The sequence below is a fragment of the Lissotriton helveticus genome, chromosome 3_1 (assembly GCF_964261635.1).
Source record: "Lissotriton helveticus chromosome 3_1, aLisHel1.1, whole genome shotgun sequence".
In the NCBI taxonomy this organism is placed as follows: Eukaryota; Metazoa; Chordata; class Amphibia; order Caudata; family Salamandridae; genus Lissotriton; species Lissotriton helveticus.
Window position 1 is genome coordinate 984890147 of NC_136061.1, and position 25720 is coordinate 984915866.

A 25720-nucleotide genomic window follows, 5' to 3' on the forward strand; every position below is an offset into this window, starting at 1 on the left:
CTGCCCCCAGTGCAGTGCAGTGCAGTTGGATGGCCTATCAGCCCTGACAAAACAGAGTGCATGAACAGCCCTCCACAGTGCCATAATTGAGGTGCAGTCCAATAATGGTAAGTCATAGGGCGTCCGGTGATCAAAAGGTGATAGCACCATGAATGCCTCCAGAATTCCCTTAAGGGTGTGGCAGAAAGCCAAAAAAGAGGGGGGCACCCCAAAGGCAGGGGGCGTGAATCGATGAGTCCCAAGATGGGAAGGGGCAGTGCGACCCAGCCACTCGGTAAGTTTATACCACAAATGCCTGGATCTGTATTTTGTTTTGGCCCTCTTTACAAGTTCAGTGCTCAATTACAGTCATTAGCAAAACAAGAGTTTGCACAGTGACTGGAATTCCGAGAAATAATGTTATGTTATAATCACTCCTTTGCAGTTATTATTATAACACCTTCGCAGTTTTTCCTAATAGATTAGGGCAGGTTAAAAATGATAAAAGTTATAGGGGAAAAGGCCCACAAAAAGGCAAAACATGCGATTCTGGTGTGTTAAATACCGATTCTGCATGTTTTGCCTTCTTTTCAAAATGTAAACTCGGGTTAGGAGGTATTTACGACATGCACACCTTAAACCCGCTAAGTTTAACCTATCCGATACCATTGGAGGTAAATAGAAGGCCCCAACAGACAATTATTTCAAGGTAAACTATCCTGATGAAGGCTATGATTTGTAAAGAGGGAGAAACTACGGACAGCATGACAATGTTAGCCTTTTGTTCATTCATTAAGTCATTTATTTCTTGGACATACTCACAATGGGTGTTTTTTATGCTGCTCGTAAAGGGAACTGAATTCATGATTTAAATATTGCTTATATTTTTCTGTGTTGTATATAATACATTTTGGGCTAAGGTATAAGGGCCATATGTATCAAGCCTTTTGTGATTCGCAAAGGCCGAAATTTGCAGAATTTCGGCCTTTGCGAATCGCAAACGGCCTTTTTGCATGTTTTGAGATGTATGAAACATTCCCAAAATAAGGAATTGCAAACTTGTGCAATTCCTTATTTTTCCATAGCATTTAGGGAATCGCAGTTTTGCGATTCCTTAAATGCTATGTATGTAGCAATTTTGGCTTGCGAATTTTGGTTAAGGATTCGCAAATTACCACCAACTTGTAGTTGATGGTAACTTGCAAATTCTTCTAAAAATGCACAAATTTGCATTTCTAAAGGTGGCATGTGATGCACACACATGCACATAGGGCATGTATGTGCGCCATATGCACACACATGTTCTTTTCAGGGGTGCAGCAGGGTGTCTTTGAGACACCCCTGCACCCTTGCAATAATTCTCAAATTGCGATTAGCAAATAGCGTATTCGCAATTTGAGAATTATTTTGCATTCATTCCTATGGGCCTCCTGGCCCATAGGAATGCATTTGAAAATATTCCTTAATTGCGAATTCGCAAAATGCGAATTTGCAAATAAGGAAGCTTAAGGAATCGCAAATAAAAAGTGATTTTTTTCATACATACCATTTTGCAATTCCTAAATAGCGATTCCTTAAAATTCGCTATTTAGGAAATGCAAAATAGTCTGATGATACATATGGCACTAAGTGTTTAAAGTTACATGTATTAGCAACTGCATGGAAAACAACTGTCTAAAGTGAGCTGACCAACACAGCAATTACTACATAATACTTAATATTCTCATATATGTAATGAATATGGACATGATAGGCCAATCAAATAACATTGACATGACAGTCTTTCTAGAAAACGAGTCAAAATGGCACAGTGTTTGATATACAGTTATATGAACATATCTAAAATAAAAAAAAACAGGATTTGTAAAGCGCGGCAAATCACCCTTGAGGGTTTCAAGTGCTAAATTGTGGGCACTGGGAGATTAAGTTATTTGCCCAGAATAAAATGATGGTGAGCTAACGCCGAGACTCGAACCTGATTCCCCCAGATATCCGTATTCACCCTTAATAATACAGAGCACCGGAGGGGGCGTGGCTAGCAACATGGCTGAGTAGGACGTGTGCCTGCACAGCTCCGGCGAACTGCACTGATCCGACGTACATTCTCGTGGTCTAGGGTCCCAAAAACCGCATAATTACACTCCTGGGGGTCTAATACAGCCCCCGACAGAAGCAGGTTGCGGGTGCAGGCAGCGCCCAGCCCGCTACATGCAATGGCGAAGACTGGTCCGGACACCCGTGAGCGCGACCTAAGATGGCGCCGCTGGGGAGCTGAGGAGAGAGGCGGCGCAGCTAGAGGCACCGGGGATGATCGGGGGCCACGGGTGCCTTGAAGTGTGTCTCCGCTTGGCCGCCGATGCCCCAGATAAAGCGGGGGCCAAAGCGAGTCTCTGCATCTGCCCCGGGGGTGCGGCGAGACGGCGGGCGGAAGAACTACCACCAGGATCGGGGCTCGCTGCCCTGCAAGACATCAGTGATCAGCAAGGTGAGGGCTGGTCTTGGTGTGTGTGGCAACCGGAGAGCGCTGGAGTCGGGTCGCGGAGATCCGCAGTGAAGAGCGGACGGCCCTCCGCCCGGCCTGGGCGGGAGGAGACCGCGCAGAGTCTGAGCGCGGACTGCAGCGCGGGGAGCCCCGGGACCTTGGTGGAGGCGACGGAGGCCTGGGGGAGTAGCCTGCTACGACGGAGGGAGTCCCCCTTGGCCTAGAGGAGAGACCTTGTGAGGCTGTTCCCCCACCCCATGGGGTACACGAACAGTGGTGCACTAACTAACGAAATACTACTGCCATTTGCAGGTGATGGGCGCATAGCTCTAGACAGAGACGGGGACTGGCATTTTTGTGTACTACTGCACAGCTATGAGAGGCGACCAGTGCTGCGCTAGCTAGCAAGATCAAGCTGTCTGGGCACTCATTACTCTGCCAAGGTAACTCATAAGCTGATCGTCCCAGGCTGCGTAGGCCACGGGGGATTTGGTAGCCCAGATTTGAGTCCGCCTTGCATGAACTATCCCTGGCCCTTGTGGACTTGGCCAGCTGGGGGGCTGACCCTGTCCCCCCGCCCCCCATCCTTCCCCCCCTCCCTGCCCGCGTGAAGACACAGTGGCGAGTGTTCTCTGGACGCAGGGGTGATTATTTTGCTGAGAAGTGCGCGGGCACATGACACCGGAGGGACTGGCTAGAGGAGAACCTGGAGGTGGTGGGGCGAAGCACGGGATTGGACAACGCCATGACAGAACAGTCTCTGCAAGAGTGTGGTCCCTCGCGGCGCAATAAGGGCAGGACGAAGGAAAAGGACCCTAAACCTCCCAGGCAGGGAACACTGGACCGCTATACCAAGTCGGCCCCCCCCGCCAGATGATGACCCTGCGGCCACTCGTTCTGACACAGCCCTGTTGATGCACTCAATCCAGGCTTCCCAGGAGGCCCTTAAGAATAAGATTGGAGCGGTGGGCACGGAAGTAACGCTCGTATGGCAAGTTCTTAGAAATTCGTCAGAAAGAGTAACGGAATCCGAAATGAGGCTGGGGGAGGCTGAGGACACAATACAAGACATGAGAAAAGGTATGGCGGAGCTTCAATCATCTCATAAACAGCTGTTGTGGAAGGTGGATGATGCAGAAAATAGGGCAAGGCGCAACAATCTCCGCTTTGTGGGTTTTAGAGAGGGAATCGAAGGTACAAATATGGCGGAGTTCCTGCACTCTTGGTTACTGCGGACTTTCCCAAAGGATAAATTCTCCAACTGCTTCATCATAGAAAGGGCTCATCGGGCGCTGTTGGCCAAAACACCGGCAGGAGTGAGACCTCGACCAGTAATAGCTTGTTTCTTGAATTTTCTAGACTGAGACATGATTCTCCGGGAAGCTAGAAAACTTGGGGAGATACATCTAGACAATGCCCAAATAATGATTTTCCCTGACTACAGCCAGGAAGTGCAGAGGCAGAGACGCTATTACAACTCGATAAAAGCTTAAGTGAGAACCCTCCAAATCCAGTACATGCTATTGTTCCCGGCGAAACTAAAAGTGATATACAAGGATAAGACCCACTTTTTTCAAAACCCGGAGGAGGCGTGGCAATGGCTGGAGGAACGACCTTTGTTGACGTGACCCACGACTGGTGCCCAAAAGACAGCTGCTATAGAAAGGCTCATGGGAGGCCCCAAGGGGGCACCAAAACCACAAAGGACGTGGCAGAGGCGTGGGGAGCGACTTCCAGGAGCGACTCCATACCCCAAAACTGGGCCTGAAAGAAGGAGGCATCGGAGTGGCAGTTCCCTCGACTCTAATAGGCCGACGGGGTCCCGGTTCCTTTGCCTTACAGAGAAATCGCGTTCAGATGTGGAGGAAGATCCACAACTTTCATCCTCGGAGGGGGAGGAGTCGGACAGACAGTCACAGCATCCTTTGGCGGTTGAGATAAATTAGATGGAACACGAGGCTACACCAGACAACATGGCAACTCAGGGGGAACCCCTGGACTCTAACTTGTGATGCAGGGACCGAAATGGCTGACCAAGTATTTGTAGCGTTCGCTTGGAGCATGCAAGTTGGACACCCCTCCTTGTTTGTTTTGTTTGTCTGGTCTTTATTCTTTTCCGTTCTTGCTTGCTCTTGTTCACATGTTGTCGCTTTAAAGGTTTAGAGTGGGCTTCTCTTCTTCTGAGTGTTTGGGACTGGGTGGGCGACAGACCTCCATCACCCAAACAGCTCATTCTCTACCATTTGGCCGGAGATGGGACAGCGGGGGAGGGAGGTGGGGAGGGGGGAGATTGCTGGGGGAATTCAACTGTTTTCTGGAGGGGACTGGTTACATGTTTGAAGGGGTTTACAGTTATGTTTTTCAGGCATGCCAGATATGAGATCATTCCATACACCTGTATACTAGACACCCGACTCCTGACACCACACATGCATTTTACAACTGATGTCTCTTGCAACGGTGGGTAGCTCCCAGGCTGCTTCGCAAGTAAGTGGCAGTTTCAAGATACTTACATGGAACGTGAACGGCCTGGGCAACAAAATAAAGAGGGGGCTGGTCCTGTCTTACATGAAGAGGGTAGGTCCAGATATTGTCCTGCTACAGGAGACCCACCTTCAGGGCACACGATGTGGGTTTCTGGCGAGAGGACCGTATAAAGTTTTGGCCCATGCTGGATACACGACAGACTCCAGAGGGGTTGCCATCCTGATTAAGAAATCCCCCCCCCCTTTGTAGCTACCCCGACATGGACGGACTCACAGGGGACATACGTGGGGATAATGGGAACTTCGGGATGCCAGAAGATCATGATAGTCTCGGTATATGCACCAACGAAACTTCAAGCTAGAACCCTAACTGGTCTGGCTGATATCCTCCTGGACACACCAGACACACTACACGTGGTGGGCGGGGACTTTAATGACGTTATGTCTTCTCAGATTGATAGGTCAAGGGACCGACTTGATGACTCAATAATGACCCCCCAGCTAGGACCATTTCCACACTTGGACTAACAGATGTCTGGCGATGGTTACACCCGGACGCCAAAACTTAATCATATTTCTCAGGGGCACACAAGGTGTATTCCAGGTTGGATTATGTCTTCCTCCCCTGACATGCCCTTAGCATTGAGGATGTGGCAGAGTATCAAGCACGAGGAATATCAGATCATTCACCCCTTCTGGTGCGATTGTGTGGGAGACATAAGGCAGGGGGGAGGGGATGACGTCTGATGGCATGGGACCTCCAGAATAAGGACCTGCTGCGGGGACTCGGGGCAGATACAAAGATATACTTTGCAGAAAATATAGGATCGGTCCTATCAGGGATAGTTCTTTGGGAAGCCTTTAAGACCGTTATGCGCGGCAGGGCCCAAAATAGGATAGTGTGGGAAACAAGGAAAGTGCAGGAAGAGCTGCCTGTTCTGGAAACTCACATCCTGGAGCTAGAACGTAGGCATGTGATAGAATGAGTCGCACAGACACTTCAACTTCTAGTGGACAAACAGCAACAGTACAAGGCCCTAGTGATGGATGAAGCCAAAACACAGGCACAGGCGACCCTTCATAGATTATATGATGTAGGGGATAAGTCTGGAAAGCTCCTGGCGTGGTTGAGCCGTAGAGAGCAGGATGCCCGCTGGGTAGAACAGGTGATTGATGGGCAGGGACAAACCACGCGGAATGATGCCCAAATAGTCCAGGCATTCGCCGTCTAATATGAAGATTTTTACAAGGCTAGAGATCTGGGAGCACTAGAAGATATACTGCCGTACATGGACAGCATTGAGACCCCCATCATAACCGAAGAGGACAAGCTAAGCCTTGAAGGCGATATAACGACCATTGAGATCAAAGAGGCCCTAGCCAAACTCCGACCGGGGAAATCCCCAAGCCCGAACGGATTCCCCGCTGAATTCTTTAAAAAAAACTGCAGATCTACTAAGTGGCCACCTATTGGCCCTGTTCACAGAGGCAGCCCAAGAGGGCATGCTACCACCTGACCTTCGTATGGCCACAATTATTCCTATTTATAAACAAGGTAAACCTCAGAGGAATGTGCGTCCTATCACCCCATTTCTCTCCTGAATGTGGAGGTCAAACTCCTGGCAAAGATTCTGGCTCTTCGACTGCGCCGGGTAATTTCCAGCCTGGTCCACTTGGATCAGACAGGCTTCCTGCCGGACAGGGCGACCAGGTTAAATCTTAGAAGAACCCATAACTGGCTGATGGAGGTCCGAGATCGCCAGGAACCCTTTTTCTTTCTGTCCTTAGACGCTGAAAAAGCGTTTGACGCAGTACATTGGCCCTTCCTTGAGGGAGTGTTAACCAAGTTCGGTTTTGGTTCCACGTGAAGGAATTGGGTGAGACTCCTCTATACAGACCCTCGAGCCAGGGTAAAAGTAAACGGGCAGGGCTGTCCCCTATCCCCGTTAGTATTCACCCTTACCATAGAGATAGTGGCCTGTGAAATTCGACAGGAAAAAGAGATAAGAGGGTTTAAAATTGAGCAGACGGATATGTTTGAGGAGAAAATATCGCTTTATGCGGATGACGTCCTTTTGTATGTCACTTACCCAGCTAGTACTATCCCAGTATTGTTTACCCTGCTGGGCTTCTATGGCTCCTATTCAGGATATATGATAAATTTGCACACGTCGATCCTTTATAGCCCCAGGCAAGGAGAGGTTTGGCCCCTCCTGCCCGGTGCACTTCGGGTCACGGGCGAAGGGTTTACATATCTAGGGATATATGTAACCACGGATAGACAACTCTCCTACCAGAAAACATCCAGCCAGTGCTCACAAACTTTGTTAATGATGCCACTAGATGGAAGACTCTCCCCCTCACGCTTTTAGGTCACGCTGCAATGTTCAAAATGATAACGTTGCCGTGCTTTCTCTATGCCCTACAAAATGAGTATTTCCCCCTCTCCCGACAGGTTTTTAAACATATAAATGCTGAGCTCCGGCCATTGCTTTGGCTAGGGAGACAATCCAGGATAGCCCTAGATACCTTGCAAAGGAACCAATACAATGGGGGGATCTCCTTGCCAAATATCGAAGCATATTACTGGGCAGAACACTTACCACCGATAAATGAATGGCTTCACGCTCCGGCAGATCACCCCACCTACAGGAGCAAATCCCTTGCAAAATAGTATCTCTGGCATATAAAACTTTGATTAATAATATGCCCGACAGACTAGAGAAGCTTAGATAAACATGGGAACATAACCTGGGGAGATGGACACGGTGGACTGGGAGACAGCCCTGACACATCCTAGGAAAATTGCAATTAAGTCTCGTCTCTGGCTCTTACAATATAAAATTCTCCATAGGGTATATTATGATAGACTACGGCTGCATCGTATGGGGCGGGCTAGCGACACCAACTGTCTGCGATGTGGTCATGCTCAGGGGGACTTTTATCATATTATCTGGGAGTGCCATATAATTCAGGAATACTGGGCAAAGATACTGAGGGAACTGAGTAAGATACTGGAGACGGCTCTCCCGTTGGAGCCCAAACTGGGGCTGCTGGGAATAACCAACGATGTCGATCTGAATCGCCCACTTTTGATTTTTGTAGTACTAGCATTAGTGGTGGCTAAGAGAGACGTGGCCTGGGCGTGGGGCATTCCCATACCTCCTCGGATACGAGAAGGGGCATTGATATGTATATGGCAGGAGAGAGGGTTACATACAAAGCTCGGGATGCCCCAAGAAGTTAACTTGAGTATGGGGGAAGTGGAGATGATATCATGGCCTAGACGGGGGACTGTGAAAAGAGGAGGAGGGGATAATCTATTATCCATGATGCAGGCGGGGAGGCCACCACACGAACTTTGCACTATAGAGACTTGTGGGGAATTATTTTACAGATCTGTCATGTTGCTAGTGGGATTGCTGGTCTGGTGGGAGGAGGGAGGAGGGTGGAGGGTGGAGGGGTGGCGGGGTATGGGGGATGATTACATATGTCATGCCTGTTATGTTTATGCACTTTAAAAAAGCAAATAAAAAAAATATATTTTTTTAAATAATACAGAGCACCGGAAGCCTACAGGCCAGCTACAGGATGAATAGGTTCTACAGGACTGACATGCGGAATCAATCCTCCACAGAACAGTTAACATCATGCATGTGATGCCCCTGAAATTATTAGCATCTATGTTGATTCCTGACTCAAACACAAAAGTGTGCTTCTCTGTCTTAGGTGTCAAATGTGATGCCAAGAGGGAAACAGGGATGGGGACCAGCAAAAACATTTATCTTGGAGGCGGAAAAGAAGTGGAGGAATCTTTGCACCGCCAGAATGTATAACCAAAAGATATAAAATGGACACTGGATATTATATATTATAAACAGTGTTTCCCAACAATCTGGAGCACCCTTACATCACCCTTACATGACACAACAGGTTGAGTTTTAAAATGCTGATGTCACCTAAAGGCTAAAGAGTGAGCACAACCCACTGTCACTGATTATTCAGGGGTCACAAGTGGACCACATGATACCACAAAATGTCTGAACAATATTTACCTGAACCTGCAGTCAGCGGTATGAGAGGGTGAATGAACAAGAGCCTGCAGCCTGGTGATGAAGCGACATGGTGCACCAAGAAAGGAGGAATGTAACTGGGTGTCACTTACAAACAATCAGCTGTGGCAGTTGTAGTTCCTAGGCTTCCCCTAGCACTTACTAAGCTCCTACAACGTGCTACTTTTGCATAAGCACTCAGTAACTATTCCCCATGGGAGTGGAGATAGATATGTATGTATGTATAGGCATTTATATAGCGCACTACTTACCCGTAGGGTCCCAAGGCGCTTCGACCGCTGCGAAACCCTTCCTGGCTTCCCTGAGAGATGGTCCCTTAATGGGTATCTCCAGGGTGAGACCAGGCATCCCCGGCGGTCTGGTGGGGCCGTTAGTGAAGATGAGGCAAGCTAATGCCCAGAGTTGCCGAGTGTGAACGCTGATCAGAGTGGGCACCGAGGCGAGAGAATTATCGAGTCCGCTGACCCTGGTCCAGAAACCTGCCGCGCCGGGAATCGAACCCTGGTCCCGGGCCGTCCTCTGCTCTCGGGTCTGCCGCCTCTAACCAGTGAGCCACACTACTTCAGATAGAGGGGTGTCTGTGCACCCTCATAGTAGTTCCATCGGTACTCCCCTGCCCACAGCCTCCCCAAACCCAAATGACACACAGACAAGTATATTGGGATGAAGAAGTTGCAGGTTTATTTGTAGTACAAATAACAGAATGGGTTAACTGACAGACGACCCCCTACACCCCGCAACCCCTTGTTGCAGGGAGCCTGAAGTTGAGCCAAAGAAACAGACACCAGCGGCCATAGCCCGGTGTGGAACCTGGGAGGAAACCCTCCCACCGGCAGACCTATCGTCCACCCACCCCACCCTCCGGACAAGGGAGAGTTAACTCACACCTTCCCCGTACGGGCGGGGCGCTATCGGCAAGCCCCCGGTTGCTCAGGCTTACAACCGCCCTAAGGACTAACGGGGCGCCGTCGAAACCAAGTCCCCAAGAAGGGCCCCTTGGATTATGTATGGCTCAGCATTGTGTGTTTCGCACTGGGCTTCAGGTCCTGTTCCTGCGCCTGTCCTGTATGGGGATCGCCTTGTAACTCCTCCTGCAACAAGAGAAAACAATAATGCATTATTACTGTCCCCCCTCCCCACTTCCCCCCATTTTAGTGGGTGAGCGGCAGGGAGGGGAGCTGAAAAGCACGGGCCTCGCGTCCTACGGGGAAGGGGAGGGGGCGGGGCAGCCTATGACCCTAAGGCTGGCGAGGAGCAGCCAGGGGAGCGACTAACTCGTGTGTGGGGGCAGCAGCAAAGAGGGCGCGTGGTAGGAGGGGCTACCATTATATCCGGGCCCACCCCTCATCCCGCCCCCCCTCCTCTTATCCGCTGACGCCCCCGCCCCCACCCCCGGAATGGGCGACCGGCTGCCCACGGACATACTACGGGGTCTGCCCTCCTATGGGGTCCCCTGCAGGGACCGCGGGCATCCTGCAAGAACCAGCAAGTAGCTGATTGTCAGGTTTTCCGCCGAACATGAAGTGATGGTGGTAATCTCAATTGTGAGTCACTGTTGCAACAACGACCGGACCCGCGTGCTTCAGTTTATGACTGTTGTGTCCGTGTTTCATCTGGTTCCTGTGAAGTTAATGTCAGTGGTGGAGGCAGGTGTGTGCGCCGTTGGGGCTAGGGCAAAAGATGTTGCGGTTGTGTCATCTAAAGGGCAGAGATGACAGCGGTAGGTGTTAAGGTCAGTGGTGGGGCCAAAACCAGATTCAAATTGCACTCGGCGTAAGAGCGAGCCGTGTCTGCTTTAAGTAAATCGGGAACTCTCCACCGATTTTTCTTTTGAAAAAATGGAGCACAAAGCATTTTTTTTGCATAATTTGTACCTAGTTAATAGAATAAATGTTTCTCAAGAGGAGCCACGGTTTGTCTCAGTTTTTGAATTTTCAAATTAGATGATGACTAGGGCTCGCCATGAACAGTGGCGATAGGAGTGCATCTGAGGTGATCTTAATTGCACACACTGAGAAAGAAAAGTGCGGATACCGCAATGCTCTCTAAGGGTTTGGTCTCTCCTGAAAAACCCTTATTATTTTGGAGATAATGTGTACATAAATAGGCTCAAACTTGGAGGTTCTGACACGTTCTCAAAAAACATTTATTTTAATTGCAGGCCAGGCATGCGTGACCCTCACTCGTAGTTTAGGTGGTTCACACGCCCAAAGAAAAACTGTGCACAATTTCATTACATATTGGCTGAAATTTGTAGGTATTAGAGGCACTTAAAAAAAATCGGATATACAATTTCAAATGGTCAGTATGTTTTTAAAATGTGCACAGCTGCTTTTTTCAGAAACGGCTTCTTCCATTTCTTCAGTCCACTTGCTTCAATTTGTCCATTCCGGTTCTTCCAGCTAGAGTCCGTCATCACATTATGACTGACAATGAAATTACCACCTACATCCACTGCCTTGTTTTCATTACTGCCAAAGGCCCAAGCATTAAAAAAAACCTTTGGGTAATGGAACCACTGGACAGTTTTTAAATCTCACCTTCACACCACTTTCACTGCACACTCAGTAACATACCTGCTCCGCTGTAATACAGGCGTTGGAGCACACCCGGGACATACTCGTCACCGGGTGGGCCTGATGATGAAGCATACCACCAATTAGGTTGGTAGGTGAAGGCTTTATAAAAAGAAATAATCTCTTTCTTTTTATTACAAAGTCATACAGGTTTTGACCACCATATCACGTCCACTTAGAATAGTTCTTTTTGACGATATATATTAACCTAGGGGATAAGGACTAGCTCTCTAATCCTCTCTCTCCTATTGTTAATATATGAAATTACCCTACCATTCATGAAATAAAGGCCATAGTAGGAAGTACCATACCTCACAAAGAAACACCAGCTATACAACCGGAAACTAAAATAAACGCATTTGGCGGCCATCTTAAGTATACATATAGTAAGTAAATTAGACCAGAGGAAAAGTAAACCTCTTTGGCGGCCATCCTAAAGTGTGTATGTAGTAAGTAAATAATATACTCACTAAAACTACAAATTAAAGAAATCCCAAACTATACATTACATGTCTCGACATTACTAATAATTACGTTGCAACTTACCACGGAGCAGTGTTTCACTCTCCCATGACCATGTCTTAAACTTAAGATTGCCGCCAAATACGTTTATTTTAGCTTCCGGTTCAACTTAACTATAAAATGGAATAGTAAGATGGTGCCCATGCAGAACACCAGGAATACCGCACGCGATGGGAGTACTCTACCTATCGGTAAGAGCTGTGTGGCTTACAGATTGTGGCTACTACTGTTATGTTTGTAATGTATTTTGTTAAATATGTGGGCTCTATAAATGAGTGTAACTTGTGGTTTAAAGAATTCTCATGCCCATACTCGGCACGTTACCGTGCATTTTACTCTATCTTGATCCTTTTTTGTGTTGGGTTTAGCCATCTTTGTGCATCCGCATGTCCCCTCGTGACACCGGTTTTATACTGTTTCCTTTTTTTTTCCGTCTTAATTGTATTTGTTCCGTTGGGCTATCAATACAATTTTGCTATGGAGCAGAGCGCATAGTACGTTGGGTTTCCATATAATTGCAGTCGTCTGCCCCGTGTAACACCACAGAGCAGGACGTATAGTGCGCCTTTTCGGAATCCTCCGGCTACGTGTTAAGTACCGAAACGTGCCAAAAAACTATCTTGGTAGGTGAAGGCTTTATAAAAAGAAATAATCTCTTTCTTTTTATTACAAAAGACATGTACATCAAGGAAGGGTTGTCCCATGTCAATAACTCAGAATGCTATAGACAAATAGCGAATGACCCTACCCGGGAGTTACAAGGACAGATCTCGGAGATGATTAAACATGGTCTGGAAGAAAATTGGCTGGGCCCCAAAGAGTTCGACTATTTGTTTAAAAAGTTCCCTAGGATACCAGTGTTACATTTCCTCCCAAAGCTACATAAGAGGCTTGAAGATCCCCCTGGACGACCAATCGTCTCAGGGTGTGATTCAGTTTTAGAACCACTTGCTAAATACGTGGATGTCTTCTTGAAACCTTTTCTCACAGGGGTACGCTCATACCTAAGAGATACCACCGATTTCATACAGAAAATTGAAAATGTGGAATTTAACGATCAGGAACAATGGATGGTGACTTTTGATGTCACCTCATTGTATACTCAAATACCTCAAGACGAGGCCCTTGAGGTTATCGAACTATACTTGGACAGAAGGGAAAGGCCGCATCGAGTACCAACAGAATTTATCCTTAAGTTAGCAACTTTTGCCCTTAGGAAGAATTATTTCAAGTTCAATAATGTGTTTTATTTACAGACCAAAGGGACCGCCATGGGATGTCCTTTTGCCCCAGAAATGGCGGTCCTCTACATGGCAGAATTTGAGGAGAAATTCATCTTTGATAATAATCCTTTTTCACACAACATGGTACAATGGCTACGGTATATTGACGATGTCTGGTGTTTATGGAGTGGTACAAGTGAAGAATTGGACCAATTCTTTGGCTGGCTAAATGGCAAACATGGGGACATCAAGTTCAGTTGCTCCAAAAATCGAGCCAAATTGACATTTTTGGATGTGGATGTGGTTCCGAGGGATGGGCACCTCACAGTGTCGTTACATCGGAAGCCCACTGAAAAAAATACTATTCTGCACTTTGAAAGTTCACATCTTAAAAGCTTAAAAGAGAACCTCTCCTATGGTCAGCTACTCCGCATTCGTAGAAATTGCTCGTCTAGGAAAGATTTTGACCATCATGCGGAAGTGTTTTGTGAGCAGATGTGCATGAGAGGGTATCCCAAGAAATTACTTAAACATGCAAAGAAACGTGCATGGAATACTCCCAAGGAGACCCTGCTTGAAAAGAAGGAAAAGCCAGCATTGGACAGGCTGGTCTGTGTAACCACATTTGGGCCGCAGACCAACAAATTCAAGCAAATAATACTGCGCAATTGGCACTTGCTAGAAAGCATGGAGACCAAATTAACGCGTCCCCTGTTTGCCATGCGCAAGAGTAAGAGTATTGGACAAGAACTAGTAAGGGCAGATATTGGTACACAAGAAAAGAAAAAAGATCTACTTGCACAATGGGGTCTCAAACCGACGGAGGGACATCACAAATGTGGCACCTGTGTAGCATGTGCAAGCACAGTTGAGGGAACTGAATTCAATCATGGGAATGTGAAATGGAAACACTCTACATTCTCAAATTGCAAGACAAAGAATGTCATCTATGCGATAATTTGCCCATGCCAAAAAATTTATATTGGCAAAACCAATCAGCAAATCAACCATAGAATCACGCAACATCGCTCAAGGATTAAAAAGAAAGTGCTTACTGCACCAATGGTCGACCACTTTGTGGCAGAAAAACATTCGGAACACGACTTCAAATGGACAGTGCTCATGGCAGTGAACACATCCAAAATTACTTCAGACATCGACTCTATATTATTGACAAAGGAAGCATATCTAATTATGAAGTTAATAGTATTCTGACGGGCCTTAATGAAATGTCCGAGTTGTCTAGAGTGATTTGAGTCAGACTATCAAGTTCGATTTTGCAATTAATCTGAAGGTGGCATAAATCAGCAGAAAGGCACCTATGTTCTCGATAGAGCAATGGTTAACAATTAGATCGAAATTTTCCCAAAAAAACGCGAAGTGTGGTAATAATAGCAGTGGCATTCATTCATGTGTTCTGCCGCATAACAGGCAAAACCGCTTAAAAATTATAGACTTTTTAGCTTAAGCGGCAGCAACCGATATGCAGCCAAGCAAATAGCTGTTTTGGAACTACATTACCCAGCAATCTAGGCGCTGCCCCTAAAACGGATACAAATCTCTGTTTCCGGGTCAATAACCTAGACGCTGCGGGAGGAGGAGACGCCTTAAGCTTCGGCGCGGCATGAACTGCTTTAGGTAAGAAAAAACGCCGATAAAAGCGTGCGGGATTAGAGTAGTAGGAATGAAACAGTATATAACTCGGTGTTTCGTTGATCCACAGCGAGTAATCCGCTTGAGAAGGAGAACGATTAAGACATCGACTATAGCTCAGATATTAAACACGGAGACCGGCTACTACAGTTGCCCTTCAAAGAGAGAGGTGAGGAGGCTGGCAGGGAGTCACAGGGTAGTAATGCACCCGAAAGGGCTAAGTATGCACACTAATGTGGGGTCTGCAATTTTTGTAAATAGGACCGGCTAGAAAATTAAGAAAAGAGTCGAGTCCAAGCTATCAACTGACTGCTGCACAGGTATGAAAAGCTTGATGTTAACTTTGAGAAACGCACCTGGTTAAGTAGACAGAAAGGAGAAATACAACAAGGCCATGTTTTCTTTTCATTAGAACTGGATCCGGCCCGTGACTCCCAGTCATTGATCCCCAGCGCCCCCTTTCTGGATTAATATGTGGATGGGTGCTCATTAATTAAGTGAGCTGAAGGTAGGCGACGTGATGGTGTCCTTAAGTAAATGCACGAAATAGAGTAGAAAACGTGATTGGAATGAACAAGAACTTTGTTTCTTGCAGAATGATGGCCGCTGACTGTTAACCACACTTCGGAAAATTATTATCATTCTCCACTTAGGAATCTCCAAGAAGGTATGTTAAGTGATTTCCCTGGGCGACAAGAAGTAGGTGAAAGGTTTGACATACTGGTGCTGATTAGACTTTTATTATTCTTTTACTCCGTAGATCATTCAACTTTTGCCTATAGTAAGAAAGCCCTGATGAAAGCCCGTGAAGAATATATGCGCGGCTGGAAACGCGTCGGCATTGATTCATAACTGTGTCATTTATGACTTGATTTAAAAAAAAAAATCTTTTTTTTTTCCATAAATTGATGTAGATATCCCCTTAGCTCACAAGAATTAATTTGACTGTGATTTTTGGTCTTTTGAGAAATAGGCATTGAAACTGACAAACTGATCTATTGTCGTTTATAGTTATGTGATTGTTGGCAATTTAATTTTGGTTACAATATTTGTTTATTTGTATAGTAATGTCTTGTATTGTATGAATTGTATGTGGTTCTGAGAATGGAAGAAAGTCCATTAAAAAAAAAGGAAACTTAAGAAAATAAATGGTTGAACAAAAAACCTAACCACCAAAGGAATATAGTGTGGTTTCTGAAAATTAAGAAGTGGGAATCCAGGTCCTCTGTTGTTGTAATTTGTACCTTAGGCCCTACCTGGTTCCTGTCATTGGGCCTAACCCCTGTATGCACTACTTCCAAAAAACTGACTTGGGCAGGCCTTGTTATGTTATGTTATGTTAATTGGCTCTTCTATAGCGCAACGGCTACTCACAATGGAGTGTCCCGGCGCTTTGGCGAAGAGGACCTTTAATGGAAAGGAAACATAACTGAAAATAAAAGACAACACGATTCCTAAATAAAAAGCCATGTTTTTAATGCCTTTCTAAAAGACAACAGACTAGGGGCCTGTCTAAGAGCAATTGGAAGTTCATTCCAAGCACGTGGGGCCAGGTAATGAAACGAACGCCCCCCTTGTCTGGCTCGTTTGATGGATGGAACGCGCATTGTAGACAAGGAGGCGGAGCGAAGAGCTCTGCTCGGTTGGTACAAAGCAAGGCGCTTTCTAATATACCTAGGGCCCAAGATGGCTTATGATTATATGACAGTACGTGGAATTAGAACATTTTGATCACTATGTTGCCTTGGATGGCCATAGGATTTACCTATAATACTGGGACTGGATATGTGATAACTTTTGACATTTCACAACATTTTCATTGCAGATTGTGGAGGTACTTTAACATGCAAACTTAAACTTGAATTTAGTCTGGATTTAGGCTAACACTGTGGTGAGGGAGACACCGCTTGAATACATACTATAATCATTGTTGGAAGAGTGACAAGGATACTGTATTTACTTTGGTTTCTCTCCTAGAAACAAAGTAACTGCACATGGAGTGTTTCTGTTGGTTGATATTAGGACATTGACTATGACAAATTAAGGTGAGACATAATATTGATTTTGGCTTGATGGCTGGGAGTACGGTGAAATACAGCACAAACTCTGCATGCTTCACTTTACACCCTGGAGATGATTAGAACTATGTTTTTCCTCTTTTTTTTCTTTTCTATCACTGTTTATTTTTTAGATATTTAACTATATTAATAAACTACTCCTTCCTATTCCTTTCTGCGATTTCAAATAACTGAGTTTTAGATCATAGTCTGTCAATCGGGTTTCTTCATTTACTTCAAGGTGACTAACATATCATAATCACCGGAATTTCACTTTCTAATACACATGACACTTGGAGATATGGAGTGTGATCCCATGACTCCTTCAATTCTTATGATACTATTTCATTTGTTTTAGCCCTGATAAAGTCCTGTTTAAATGAACGGACGAAACACGTGTTGGCATGAAGCTGTTTTGTTGACCAAGAATATGTACTGAAGAATTATGGTTAAGGAATGAGTAAACTTATGTCTGAATAAAAGACAATGGACATCAACATACGAAAACAAACTTGTGATTTAATCTTGGAGTGCTTGGAGCTTATTATGAATGTTCTATTTACATACCTGTAAATGGAAGTCCTATTCTTTTTTTTAAAGTTATAACACCGTCTTAACATTGGTGGTACTAAGTATTGTTTAATGTCTTACTGTTTTAGAGTTAGGTCTTGTATTCCTGCTATGGGCCTTCCTAGCCCTGGTATTCCTGGTCTTATTCCTTTCTGGTGCCTTCTGGTCCCAGTAGTTCCTGGTCTTGGTAATTAATGGTCCTTCCAGGCCTGGCATCATTTGCCCTGGTCCTTCTGATCTTTCTGATCCTAGTCCTGGTGATCATCTACCTATTCATGACTTGTTCCTTCGGGGCTTGGGCCTCCTAGTCCTTGTCTCATTAGTTTGGATCACCCTGATCCTCCTAGCCCATATCCTCTTGGTCCTTCTGGTTCTGCAGCCAATGGTCCCGGTTCTCCTTTTTCAGGTCCTCTTGGGCCTGATCATTTTGGTAATTGTTTTCCTGGTTCTAGGCCCCGGGCCTAGTCCTTCTGCCTCTGGTAAACCTAGTCCAGCCCCCATTGTGCAGTTCTTCCTTTCCCTCTGCAACCTGGTCCTCCTGGCCATGCAATGCCTGGCTGTGTTCCACCTTACTTTTGGAGTCCTAGTCTTCCTGGTTTCCTTGGTCCTGATCAACCTAGATCTCCTTGTCTTTGTGCTTTTAGATCCCATCTTTTTGGTTCTGAGACCCTTACCTTCTCGTCCCTGTTGTCCTAGCCCTCCTCACTCTGACTCTGGTCCTTTTGACACTGGATGTTCTTTCCTCCCACTGATTCTGTGCTACTGAGCCTGATCCACTTGTTCCGCTTCTTTTTTTCTTCAGGTTCTACTGTGCCTAGTTCTCCTGGTCCTACTAGGTTTGCCCTTTGTAGACACACTCTCACTGTGCTAGCCATTCAGTCCTGGTTTTCCTTGGTCTGGTCCTTCAATGTCCTTGGTCGTAGTCCTTTTTTTTTTCCTTGTCCGTGCCTTGCTGGTCTGGGTTTCCTGTTATGATTGCCCTGATCCTCCGGCTCCTCATATACCTAATCCATCAGACCTCCATCAGTTCCTCTTTTTTCATGTGTTTCAGTAGCATCTGATCCGGTCCTTCTTTTCTGTTTCTCCTGTGCCTGGCCATATTATTCCTCATCCTCGAAATCCTCCGGCTACGTGTTAAATAATAAAACGCGCCTAAAAACTGACTTGGCCAGGCCTTAGATGGCTTATGATTATATGACAGTACGTGGGATTAGGACATTTTGCTCACTATGTTGACTTGGATGGCCATAGGATTTACCTATAATACTGGGACTGGATATGTGATAACGTTTGACATTTCACAACATTTTCATTGCAGATTGTGGAGGTACCTTAACATGCAAACTTAAACTTGAATTTAGTGTGGATTTAGGCTAACACTGTGGTGAGGGAGACACTGCTTGAATACGTACTATAATCATTGTTGCAAGAGTGACAAGGATACTGTATTTACTTTGGTTTCTCTCCTAGAAACAAAGTAACTTGGTCGTAGTCCTGCTTTTTTTCCTTGTCCATGCCTTGCTGGTCCGGGTCCCCTGTTATGATTGCCCTGATCCTCTGGCTCCTCATATACCTAATCCATCAGACCTCCACCAGTTCCTCTTTTTTCATGTGTTTCAGTAGCATCTGATCCGGTCCTTGTTTTCTGGTTCTCCTGTGCCTGGCCATATTATTCCTCATCCTCCTGGCCATCCTGGTTCTTGCACCCCGACCAGGTTTTTCTCTGTTCAGACCAAGTTCTGGTCTTACCTGTACTGTTTGCCCTGGACTTCCTGGTCCCCTAGGTGCTTGTCCTTGTTGTTCGGACTCTTTGGAGTTTAGTCCCCATAGACTGGTCCTCCTAGCAATCATAGTCCTGGTTTAATAGTTCTGGTCCTGCTAGTCCTGGCCCTCCTTGTTCTGGCACTCCTGTGATATTTATGTTGATCCTGGTACTAATGGGAATCTTAGTCTGTCCTGGTCCACTTAGAACAGGTGCTCCTGGTCTTGTTCCTTCTTAGTCGTTTTTGTGGGCTATCCTTGTTCTGGTCCCTCTGATTCTTCAGTCTGCGCTCGGAGCAGCCTGGCTTTACTCTCTTTTAACATCCGTCAACCATGGCCCTCAGAGCCCAGTCAGCAGGCCCTAGAGTCCAATGACCAGCGTTAGTCCTAACTCTCTTCAGCTGTCCCTCAGATCTTTGGGCCAGCCTGTAGACATCCACTCCCTCTTTGTTCTCTGGTTTTTCAAGAAGTTTTTGGCTTCATAGGCTGATGGGAAGCCTATGCATTCTACAAGCCCCCCCATGCAACTCCTCGATGGTGGATACCTCCCTGTCAGTCTGCCACCATTGCATACAATGTCCAGCCTCATGCAGTCACTGGTCAGTCAGTGCACCTCCTATCTTAACCCCGCCTAGTTTTCTGCTCATTCTTGAGCTTAAGGCCTCTTTAGCATGAATTTATCCCCTAAGCGCCTCGTTATAATTGCCTCCTTTGCTTTCTGCTCCAGGTGCTTCTCTCCATGTCAGTAGCCTAGTTACTTCCTTACCTGTCCCTTTACTCTCACTGCCTTAGCAACCCAAATGCCTCTTTTTCATGCCTCAACTCCAAGTTGCCTTTATGTAGGTGTCACCCCTCCCTCTGGCCCAGATAACCATTGTGTCACTGTGCTGCCTGTTTGCTGCTGCTTATCTGTTGCTTCAGTGTTGTCAAGTCTGAAATTCAAAACAAACACACTTGCCCTTGAAAAAAGCCCAAAATAAGCACACATCCTACCATAGGATGCCCAAAACGAGCCCAATCCTCAAAAATCATAATGCTTTTAAGGGTATCTCTACACACTAGAAAACTAATTTTCCCACAAGAAAGCATTTCTTTAACATGTATCATGGGGGGCGTGGCCAAGATGGCAGTCGGAGCAGTTGCAGCTTGAAGAGCTCCACGGCCTGCCTGTTTTATAATCCTGTAAAATATCCTTCCAGAGTGATCATCACACGATGGCATGACTGCTCCTGTCTTTGCAGCCACAAGGTGTGTGTACTAGCGGGAAATTGCTGAAGAAAGGCTCCGGAGCTGCCGTGTGGGAGAGTTTGAGGGGCTGAGCCCGGAGCGGCTGCCAGCGCCGTGGCCTAGTGTCTGAAGACGGCAGAGGGCTCACTGTGCGCAGAGACCGATGAAGGGTACTGGTTGCGACCAGAGGCGGAAGTGTGCTGAACCGACGACTGGTGCAACCCCCCTGGTATGGTGGAGATGCCGGGAGGGGTGTGTGGGCGGATGGGCTGAAGGGACTGCGAATAATGCGGATCCCACTGCGAGCTGCGGTGGAATCAGGTAGGGAGAATGACCCTGAAGAGGTTGCCTATTTCTGCAGTTGGTACTGTTCCCGGCCACGTGGGCATGGGTTGCGGTCTCTCACACTGGGTGGCCAGAGTTCTACTGCTGGGGGTCATCCGGGAGCCAAATACATCCCGCTGTTATAGTCCGGGCCCTTGACTGGTGGAAAAGACATGATGGTGAGGGAGAGGAGATAACGGGCCCACAAAAGGTAAGACTACAGTGGAATCACTGGTGCTGAGGGTCAGGGCGGCAAAGGTGGTATCAACCCTGCCTGTGGCGACATTGCTGAGAACAAAAGCCCCCTCGCCTGAAGATAATTCAGCGGGAAGCTACTAACGGAGGGCATGAGCCGTTGGGGGCGTGCTGCATAGGGAGCACCTACTCTGCCAGAACCTGGGGCCTGGTACCTCCCTAGCCCCAGGGCGGTAGATTCTAACAATAAGTCTACCTCCTACCGCCACAGTTATTCTATTGTCTACTTGTATATGGACACTAATGGCAGGGCGGCACTGCAGCTAGGGCCTGGTTGGCACACTATAGTTATAACTAGGCTTTCCCGTTTTCAGTTTCTATTTTTGGTAAATTCTGGTGGGGTTTTTCAGTGTTTTCAATACCTTAAAAACAGTGGTTATCAGTGGTACACATTTGCGTGCCATTAAAACAATAGAAACCGTGTTTTTCCAGTGTTTATGGAATGTTTTGTTTTTAATTATTGCTTGCTTTCTGTAGTGATAGTGCATGTGTATAGACAGTGTGTGTACAGGGTATATGAGATCCAAATACATTTTTATGAATCAAACTTATTATAGTAACACCATGTAATATTTCGTTGGTCATGCGCACTCGCTCTTTCCTTCCTATATAAACGTTTATCTGTAAAAAGGCCCACTCAACTTTGGCACTTGAGCCGGGCAATGCCAAAACAGCCAGTACACAATTTGCCAACGCTGGCGAATGACATAGCTTTCCATGCCAATACTGGTGCACCTGAAGATTGTGATTCTCTAGGACATGTTCTGCAACATATGCGTTGAATTGGGTACATATGCCCTCAGTTATTGAAGCAGTCAAAAATGACGCAGTACTTTTCAAAGTCTGGAGAAAATTCAGAAGGGATCCACAACTTGTGCAGAGTACCTCAGTGAGGCTTAATTAACTTCAAATGCCATGGTTGGGGAAGGGATATTTCTATGCATCATCGCAAGCCATTTCCCATAGACTATAAAATATCATTTCCTGAATTGCTCCTCCACATGTCTTTGCTTACCATGTGGCAAGAATTCTAACATGTTGCATGTTGCAGTGCCAAAGTCACTAAAAGTGTCATCTAGTCTACTCTCAAGGAGATGCTTCATATCTACACCAATAACGCTGAACACTTGGTAGACAAGGGTGTTTTCAGACTCTAGTATTTTGAGTATAGACACTACATCAGTATTGAGTGTATTCCTGTAAAAACCTAAACATGCAGTAGACTGTACTTTGTTCACATCACATCAATATGTGACCAAAGATCATCACATTTATTGCCTTTGGCATCACTACCAAGCAAAAATTCTGTAAACTGTCGCCACATGGATAACATAGCATCATTCACAGCCTCTAGGACTGAGAACAATGGGCTAAATGACAGTTAGGATGACTCTTCCTTTGATGCCACACAAAGTTCCTGGGCATACTGAAACAGTGCACCAGATTGGACTACAAAGTCAATGGCATTCTTCATTAACTCTGAAGATTGTAAAGATGCTTTCATCATACAATCTAGCAGGTGGCAAAGATCTCTTAAAGGGAAGCACTTGAGCTCAGGTATTGATTTTGACAGGTCATCATACAACTTTTTCATAAACGTACTTGAATTACTGCAATGCAAACAATATCACTCCAATCTTTATTGAACTTGGTAGGAACTTTTTTTGCAGTAGCATTCCAAGTGACACTTCGTTCCATGTTTACCAAACGCCTGGTGTCATGTTTTCACCACTATATCAGATGCTTGGTGAAATCATCCTTTTTACATATACCTGTCACTATACCTTGCATTGGAATGTTTAAAGCATGGGGTGTTTGGCAATTTATCTACAATCAATAATGACTTACTAGAAAAGGAGGCTGATGTTTAAAAGGATTGCACCCATTCTCTGTCTGTGGCATCCGCGGTCGGTAGTGGGATGACCTGCAGGGTGGTGACGTGGGGGGGGAGGGGCAGGGTGGCGGGTAGTAATGTATGGATTATGGAGTTTTAAAGGTAAGTAAACATATAAATAAATAAAACAAATTTTGTTGCGCGCACTGCATCACATTTGGTGATGCAGTGCACGCAACAAAATTAGTTTTATTTATTTAATAATAATAATAATAATAATAATACTGATATTTAAAGAGCGCGAACAGCTACCTCCGAGGAGGTGTCCCGGCGCTAATTTATATGTTATTTATATGTTTACTTACCTGTAAAACTCTGTAATCCATACATTACTACCCCCCACCCTGCCCCTCCCCACGTCACCGCCCTGCAGGTCATCCCACTACCGACCGTGGCTGGTCTGTGGGTAAATGTGATGGTATATATTGGAAAAGATTCTTATGAAACCAGTCATTTTACATATCAGTGAAATCAAATGCAGCCAAAATATTAAATATCATTTTGATATTTCCTGATTCTCTACAGTTTATAAAATAACTCAATAAGACCTAAAACATGCTTCTAAACCCTGCATCCTTAGGCCAAAGACCACAAAACTGAAAAAAAAGATGGAAGAAGAAACAATATTTTAGTGACATTCCTAAACAACAAAACTCAAGCAGGATAATGTTAGCCCAGTTTTTCTCGCTGCTGCCTTGTATAACAAAGTTACATTGTATTGGCCCCTTCAGGAAGAAATAAAAATGAATCGTTCACCCATCTTTTCCTTTCTTTGAATGGTACTTAATTTGTGGTTGTGAAGGTGTTTATTCAGTGTACACGTGTTTACACTGGTGATGGCTATTTTCCTTTCAGTGGGGTTTATCAGTTATTATAGGTTTAAACCTAAAACCAGATAGCCTATTTATAACATACTTGGGAAGCCCGCCCCTATTGTGCTTGGGTGTTGTGCTTGGGTGTTGTCCGTGCTTCTCTGCCACTGGGGTCCTTAGCTGCAGTGAATATGGGCATAGACAGGCCGCAAAGAGGAGTACAACAAATAAAGATGGACCAGTTCACTGCACAGAGGGGGCCCTCAAAACCTGATCTTCCACACGAGGCCCCCACCTCAGAGCATATAAACACACAGGCGAGCCCCTTGGGGGCTCAAATCCTTGCAGCCATTGAGTCTTCCATCACAGCGGTCCAGGCAAAAATTGATGCCATGTCCCTGGACATAGGCTTACTACAAGTCGACCACGGTTGCAGAGAGATCCCTGGCCACAGAACAAAATTAGGCTAAACTGCAAAATGAAGTCTTCACATTAAAACCGACTCTAGCAGACTTAGTTTCCAAAACAACTACCCTGGAACAAAGAGCAGAAGATGCTGAAGGACGATCACGGAGAGGCAACCTTAGGTTTGTGGGATTTCCAGAAGGTGCCGAAGGTAAAGTTCCAGAACAATTTCTAGAACAGTGGGTCAAAGAGACATTTCCCACAGGACAACTGCCTACCATTTTTATGACTGAAAGAGCGCCCCTCCAAGGACCCTTATTGCCAAAGTGCTCAATTATAGAGACAGTGACTGCATACTAGGAGCAGCGCGACAGGAAGGTGACCCTACTCATGAGAACAATGTAATTTTTATTTCCCCGGACTACACACACTTAGTTCAGCAGCAAAGGGCATTCTTTGGTGAGGTAAAGCAAAAGCTCAGGGCAATGGGCCCACAGTACGCATTCCTGTATCCAGCTAAACTCCAAGTGATACATAATGAGCTGGTGCATTTTTTCACTAAACTTGAGGCTGCCTGGGACTGGATGGAGGTAAGTGGTGAAGCCAGACCAGTCCACAAGGGGAAGGAGAGATCAAATTCACATGATGCTACGGCAGTGAGGGGTTTCAATGGCAGAGTGAGGATGTCCAGAAAGTCATTGCGCTAGACCCAGGAAGTGGTGGTTCGCCAAGACGGATCCCTGGACTTGGAGCACAAAGACACAGGCAGAGAAGGCCAGAGGGAATCCCATGTGGATCCTCACCTACAACAAGCTGAGGCTGCGAGAGCCTTGGTGGAGGTGGTTACAGCGTCCAACTCTGACAGCAGCATGAGAGACATGATAGAGGATACGCCACAACTAGATGAACATTGAACTGGCACAAAGCAAACATAAGTACCCCTACCTCAGTGGGAAGCTATTATGTGTGACTATGAGCCAAGCCCCTAGTCCCAATGAGTAAGGCGAGCATCAGAGGTGATATGAGATATAAGTCGGTGTATGTGAGTGATTGGCTGGAACAAATTGATAAACTATTTTATCTTTTCTTATCTCCTCTTCTCCTCCTATCTAACCAATCACTTTTTCTTTCTCAGCTGCACTATAATTCACTCTTAGTTTATATATCCTTCTTTTTAATCATTGTGCCCTCACTCCTAGGTATTTCACCTTATTGCTTCTATGTGCTTGCTTCTGTTTCGCTCTTATCTCTATTGCTTTGGCACTTCTACCTCTCCCCTTCCCACCGCTGCATCCCTTGTTGTCCTCTCCCCCTTGCTCGACCATTCGCTGCCTCCCAGCGGTTCCTCCCTCCCACCTCCCCTCTTAATGGCGGCCGTTGCACGTTGAAAACAGCGACCCATGACCCTGTCTACAGGCAGG